This window comes from Triticum aestivum, chromosome 7B (genome assembly GCF_018294505.1).
Source record: "Triticum aestivum cultivar Chinese Spring chromosome 7B, IWGSC CS RefSeq v2.1, whole genome shotgun sequence".
NCBI classification, from domain to species: Eukaryota; Viridiplantae; Streptophyta; class Magnoliopsida; order Poales; family Poaceae; genus Triticum; species Triticum aestivum.
Window position 1 is genome coordinate 380384529 of NC_057813.1, and position 7464 is coordinate 380391992.

Genomic DNA, 7464 nt, shown 5'->3' on the forward strand with positions numbered 1-7464 from the left:
TTAGCTTCACGGTTTGGTTCTCTCCCATCAAAGAATTCACCTTGCAAGGCAATACAAATAATTTCCCAAACAGCGGGGTTATGTCCGAGAATATGCATTTTCATCTTATGCTTCCAACTAGCAAAATTAGTACCATCAAAGTAAGGACCTCTACGGTGATAATTTCCCTCGCTAGACGCCATACTCTCCTAGGTTGTGAAACCAAGGCTATGACCACCAAAAGCTATGGAAATCAAAGCAAATGGAGACCAAAGCTCTGATACCACTTGTAGGACCTTGAAGTATGTCTAGAGGGGGGGTGATTAGACTACTTGACCAATTAAAAACTTAACCTTTTCCCAATTTTAGAGTTTGGCAGATTTTAGCTACTTTAGGACAAGTCAAGCAATAATCACACTATTCAAGCAAGCATGCAAAGAGTATATAGGCAGCGGAAAATAAAGCATGCAACTTGCAAGAAAGTAAAGGGAAGGGTTCGGAGGATTCAAACGCAATTGGAGACACGGATGTTTTTGGCGTGGTTCCGATAGGTGGTGCTATCGTACATCCACGTTGATGGAGACTTCAACCCACGAAGGGTAACGGCTGCGCGAGTCCACGGAGGGCTCCACCCATGAAGGGTCCACGAAGAAGCAACCTTGTCTATCCCAACATGGCCGTCGCCCATGAAGGACTTGCCTCACTAGCGGTAGATCTTCACGAAGTAGGCGATCTCCTTGCCCTTACAAACTCCTTGGTTCAACTCCACAATCTTGTCGGAGGCTCCCAAGTGACACCTAGCCAATCTAGGAGACACCACTCTCCAAGAAGTAACAAATGGTGCGTTGATGATGAACTCCTTGCTCTTGCGCTTCAAATGATAGTCTCCCCAACACTCAACTCTCTCTCATAGGTTTTGGATCTGGTGGAAAGAAGATTTGAGTGGAAAGCAACTTGGGGAAGGCTAGAGATCAAGATTCATATGGTAGGAATGGAATATCTTGGCCTCAACACATGAGTAGGTGGTTCTCTCTCAGAAATGGTAAGTTTGAAGTGTAGGTTCGTTTTGATGGCTCTCTCCATGAATGAAGAGGAGGTGGAGGGGTATATATAGCCTCCACATAAAATCTAACCATTACACACAATTTACCAAACTCGGTGGGACCGATTCAATAGACTCGGCCGGACCGATTTAGTAAACCTAGTGACCGTTAGTGATTTTCGGTGGGACTGACATGCATCTCGGTGAGACTGATTCGGTTAGGGTTAGGGCATAACATAATCTCGGTAAGACCGATTACACAAACTCGGTGAGACCGATTTGGTAATAAGCTTTCCAGAGAGTTGGCGAGATAAACTCGGTGGGACTGATTTGCTCTTTTCGGTGAGACCGAAATGTTACAAAAGGGAAACAGAGAGTTTACATTGCAATCTCGGTGGGACCGATCGCTCACTTCGGTTAGACCGAAACGTTATGAAGGGAAACAGAGAGATTACAATCCCATCTTGGTGAGACCGAGATCCCTATCGGTAAGACCGACTTGCTTAGGTTTTGTGGCAGTGGCTATGACTTTTGGAATCGGTGGCGCCGGATAGGAAGAATCGGTGTGACCGATTTTGGCTTTGGGTTTAGGTCATTCGTGGATGTGGGAAAGTAGCTGAGGGTTTTGGAGCATATCACGAAGCACATGAAGCAAGAGGCTCATTAAGCAACACCTAATACCTCCTTGATAGTATTGGCTTTTCCTATAGACTCTATGTGATCTTGGATCACTAAAATATAAAATGAAGAGTCTTGAGCTTTTGAGCTTGAGCCAATCCATTGTCCTTAGTATTTTGAGGGATCCACTTTCATCATCCATGCCATGCCATTCATTGAGCTTTCCTGAAATAATAGTCTTGGAATAGCATTATCTCAATGAGCTATATGTTGTTACAAATTACCAAAACCACCTAGGGATAGTTGCACTTTCAGCACCACGTCCGCAACAAGTAGACCGACTCCTTCCTGCATCTACTACTATTACTCCACACATCGAAAGACTCCTGCCTGCATCTAGAGTATTAAGTTCATAAATAACAGAGTAACGCATTAAGCAAGATGACATGATGTAGAGGGATAAACTCAAGCAATATGATATAAACCCCATCTTTTTATCCTCAATGGCAACAATACAATACGTGCCTTGCAACTCTTTCTGTCACTGGGTAAGGACACCGCAGGATTGAACCCAAAGCTAAGCACTTCTCCCATGGCAAGAAAGATCAATCTAGTAGGCCAAACCAAACTAATAATTCGAAGAGACTTGCAAAGATAACTCAATCATACATAAAAGAATTCAGAGGAGATTCAAATATTTCTCATAGATAAACTTGATCATAAACCCACAATTCATCGGATTTCGACAAACACACCGCAAAAAGAGTTTACATCAAATAGATCTCCACAAGAGAGGAAGAGAACATTGTATTGAGATCCAAAAAGAGAGAAGAAGCCATCTAGCTAATAACTATGGACCCGAAGGTCTGTGGTAAACTACTCACAACTCATCAGAGGGGCTATGGTGTTGATGTAGAAGCTCTCCATGGTCGATTCCCCCTCCGGCGGAGCGCCGGCGAAGGCTCCAAGATGGGATCTCGAGCATACAGAAGGTTACGGTGGTGGAAATTGTGTTTCGTTGGCTCCCTGGATGTTTTCGGGGTACGTAGGCTTATATAGGAGGAAGAAGTACGTTGGTATATGCCCGAGGGGCCCACGAGACAGGGGGGCGCGCCCTGTAGGGGTGGGCGCGCCCTCCCCTCTCGTGGCCGCCTTGGCTGCTTCCTGACTTGCACTCCAAGTCCTCTGGATCACGTTCGTTCCAAAAATCACGCTCCCGAAGGTTTCATTCCGGTTGGACTCCGTTTGATATTCCTTTTCTTCGAAATACTGAAATAGGCAAAAAAAACAGCAATACGGGGTAGGCCTCCGGTTAGTAGGTTAGTCCCAAAAATGATATAAATGTGTAAAATAAAGCCCATAAACATCCAAAAGGGGTAATATAATAGCATGGAACAATCAAAAATTATAGATACGGTTGAGACGTATCATGTTTCTCCCCCTCTACTCTCGTGTGATGAATTGAGTTTCCCTCTTGAAGTTATCTTATCGGATTGAGTCTTTGATTTGAGAACACTTGATGTATGTCTTGCCGTGTTTATCTATGGTGACAATGGGATATCACGTGCCACTTGATGTATGTTTTGGTGACCAACTTGCGGGTTCCGCCCATGAACCTATGCATAGGGGTTGGCACACGTTTTCTTGACTCTCCGGTAGAAACTTTGGGGCGCTCTTTGAAGTACTTTGTGTTGGTTGGATGAATCTGAGATTGTGTGATGCACATCGTATAATCATGCCCATGGATACTTGAGGTGAAAATGGAGTATCTAGGTGACATTAGGGTTTTGGTTGATTTGTGTCTTAAGGTGTTATTCTAGTACAAACTCTTTAATAGATCGATCCGAAAGAATTACTTTGAGGTGGTTTCGTACCCTACCATAATCTCTACGTTTGTTCTCCGCTATTAGTGGCTTTGGAGTGACTCTTTGTTGCATGTTGAGGGCTTGTTATATGATCTATCTATGTTATTATTGTTGAGAGAACTTGCACTAGTGAAAGTATGAACCTAGGCCTTGTTTCCTACCATTGCAATACCGTTTACGCTCACTTTTATCATTAGTTACCTTGCTGTTTTTATATTTTCATATTACAAAAACCCATATCTACTATCCATATTGCACTTGTATCACCATCTCTTCGCTGAACTAGTGCACCTATACAATTTACCATTGTATTGGGTGTGTTGGGGACACAATAGACTCTTTGTTATTTGGTTGCAGGGTTGTTTGAGAGAGACCATCTTCATCCTACGCCTCCCACGGATTGATAAACCTTAGGTCATCCACTTGAGGGAAATTTGCTACTATCCTACAAACTTGTGCACTTGCAGGCCCAACAACGTCTACAAGAAGAAGGTTGCGTAGTAGACATCAGCGTGTCGAGATTGTGCCAGTAGTCCAAGTCCCAGAAAATAGACCTCGTCTTCCATACCTTCAACAACAACTCTTGCGCCTTTTTCATCATCTTTCCTGCCGCGGGGCACTATTCCCAGTTTTTCAACAGCTCATCGATTTTGGCGCCGCTCCGCTTACGTGGAGGTCCTCGATGCTCAGCCTCACCATTGAATAGATCTCCATGGTTTCTCCACGGGTCGTCCTTCTCGAGCCATCTTCGATGCCCCATGTACAAGATTTTCCCAGACCCACCATCTTTCCTTGACGTTAGCTGTTGAGACGTCGTATTATCCATGCACCGCATGCATCCGTAACATCCATGGCACACCTGGCCTGCGACATATCAATAACCGAGATAGTCATCCACCATCATGATCAACGCGGCTCTCATATAGAAATACTCGCCTTTGCTGGTGTCCCATGTCTTGGCTGGTGTTTTCTGTGTCTAACTCCTCTTGAAGTAGACCCAGATATAGATTAATATTATTTCCCGGTTGTTTTGGCCCTTGAATCAGCATGCTCATGTGTATGTACTTCAACTTCATGCACAACCAGGGGGAGGTTATACATCCATGCAAACACGGGCCATGTGCTATGGTTGGTGTTCTGGTTGCCAAATGGATTCATGCCATCGGTACACGCGCCGAGCACGATGTTCGTTGCATCACATGTGAAATACCAATATTCGCTGTTGAACGCTCTCCACTGGCTTCCATCCATGATGTGTCTCAGCTTCAGATCATCTCCATCATCGGGCTTCTTCCTCTCAGCGTGCCAGCGCATGACCTTTGCTTCCTTGGAATCTACGAAATACCGCTGTAGAAGGGGAGTCATCGGTAAGTACCGTACAACTTTCTGGGGAGATTGCTTCTCGGCCTTCTTGTATCGAGAAGCATTGCACACCGGATAGATTGTTTTTTCCGCGTGCTCCTTCCGATAAATTATGCAATCGTTGATGCATGCATGGTATCTAATGTGCGGCAGATCAGGAGGGCACACGATCTTATTGGCCTCATCCATGCTAGTAGGACATGGATTCCCCGTAAGAAGAACATCCTTTAGGTACTTGATAAGCTCATCGAGGCTAGTGTCGATCCATTTGTTTTTAGCCTTCATCTTCAGGAGTTCGAGCGTGAAACTCAAGCGGGTCACCTCGGGATTGCAACCATGATACAATGGAGTGTTGGAGTCTACCACTAGTTGCTGCAGCTTGGCCTCCTCTCTAGAAGCAGCTCTCTCAGTACTCGTCTCCTTGCGAAGCAGAGCTTGGACATGAGGGCCCGCATGATTGAACTTAGTACCGACAAATTTTGCGGCATGGAGTCCATGTTTTCTCCGCCGCCATGTCTAGCCCCTTCTCTGCCACCATGTCCGGCCCCTTCTCCGCCGCCATGTCCGGCCTCTTCCCCGCCACCATGTTCGGCCCCTTCTCCACCGCCATTATCGATCATCTCTTCATCTTGCCCCGTGTCATCATTGCCTGCCCTGTCGGCGCCCTCAACATCATCATCCTCATCTTCAATTATCCACCGAGTATAGCCATCCATGAAACCAATCATGAGCAGGTGTGCCATCGCATCATAAGGGTCGAGCCAAACTCCTCCTTTCCATCTTCGACACGGACATAAAACCTCTGTCAGGTTATTTTCGTTCATGTCCTGCACCGCCGACCGCAACCACCTGTCCACTACCATTCCACTGACCATCATGAATGCCTTCATGGTAATAATAAACAAATTGATTATAAAAATGCATGCATGCATCAAAGTCATACAAAAATTCGGCATGACCTTCCCTAAAAATAGGACATATAGAGTTTTCCCGGAATTCGCGGAAACAGAAATAAATCGACATTTCGGCAAAATATAGGCAACTCACAAGCACAATTCAGCGGCAAATCATGTCACACACACAATTTCCATCATATCATCCGATTATGTCATATCGCATACGCATATTTCTATTCTTGCAAAAGCTTAATTTTTAAATCACCTATCTCAAGATCGAGCACGGTGATGATGTTGTCGATAGGTGTTGCGACACACACCTATGGAATGATCAAAAGTGGAAAAAGCTCTTCTTGACAAGGCTATAGATCTACTTAGGGAGGTACATAGGTCACTTCACTAAATGCTAGCTAGATCTACCTAGCTAGCTAGTTTGGGAGGAGAGAAGTTCAACTAGTAGAGCGGGAAGGAAAAAGAGAAAGAAGATGCATTAATGGAGGTGGTGTAGTTAGCTAGGAGTAATGAAGAGAGAGAAAGATAGGTAGAAGGAGAGTAATGGGGGAGAAGTAGTGAGGAAGAAGCAAAGTGATGGAGAGAGGAGGTGGGAGGGGAAAGTGAAGCAAGAGAGGATGGGGGAGGAGGAGAGGGGGAGGGAAAAGGTGATATGGTTGCGGTTTAGCAGTAGCGCTGGTGGTAAAATGCGCTACTACTAACATGATAGCAGTAGCGACCTCCTGGCAGACGTGCTACTGCTAAGTGGGGCCCGCCATGTGGCCAGGTTCAAAATTAGCAGTAGCGATGGGAAGAAAAAGCGCGCTACTACTGTCGGTGTCAAAACCGGCAGATCTCGGGTAGGAGGTCCCGATCTGTGCGTCTAGGCTGATGGTAACAGGAAGCAAGGGACACAATGTTTACCCAGGTTCGGGCCCTCTTGATGGAGGTAAAACCCTACTTCCTGCTTGATTAATATTGAAGATATGGGTAGTACAAGAGTAGATCTACCACGAGATCGTAGAGGCTAAACCCTAAGAGCTAGCCTATGATGGTATGATTGTAATTGTGATCGGCCTTCTAAGGACCAACCTCTCCGGTTTATATAGACACCAGAGAGGGCTAGGGTTTACATGGAATCGGTTACAAGGAAGGAAATACAACATCCGAACCGCCAAGCTTGCCTTCCACGCTAAGGAGAGTTCTATCTGGACACAGGACGAAGTCTTGAGTCTTGTATCTTCACGCTTCAATAGTTCGGACGATGTATTCAGTCCGGCTGTCCGGATACCCCCTAATCCAGGACTCCCTCAACTACTATCACATCAGTAGTAACACGGTTACCGTGGGCGCGCTACTGCTAAACCTAGCGTGGCAGGAATGGTCGGCCAATTCTAGTAGTATCATGGTTCTACCGAGCCGCGCTACTGCTAAGCTGGTAGCAGTAGCGCCTGTTAGTTGCAGATGCTACTGCTAATTAGCAGCAGCGCCCCTTTTTGACCAGCGCTACTGCTAAGTTTCTTTGTATAAGGTTTTCCCTAGTAGTGAGTTACTGCTGGACAGGTGGGGCCCTGTGATTTGACTTGCCATTATCATTTTAACTGCGGTGCTACGACCGGCGTGAGTCTCTTGATTCCTGACCACCTCCATGGTATACAGGTGCCTCTCCGAATGCTCCACCATGTACAGGTGCTAAGCCTGCCACATAGGC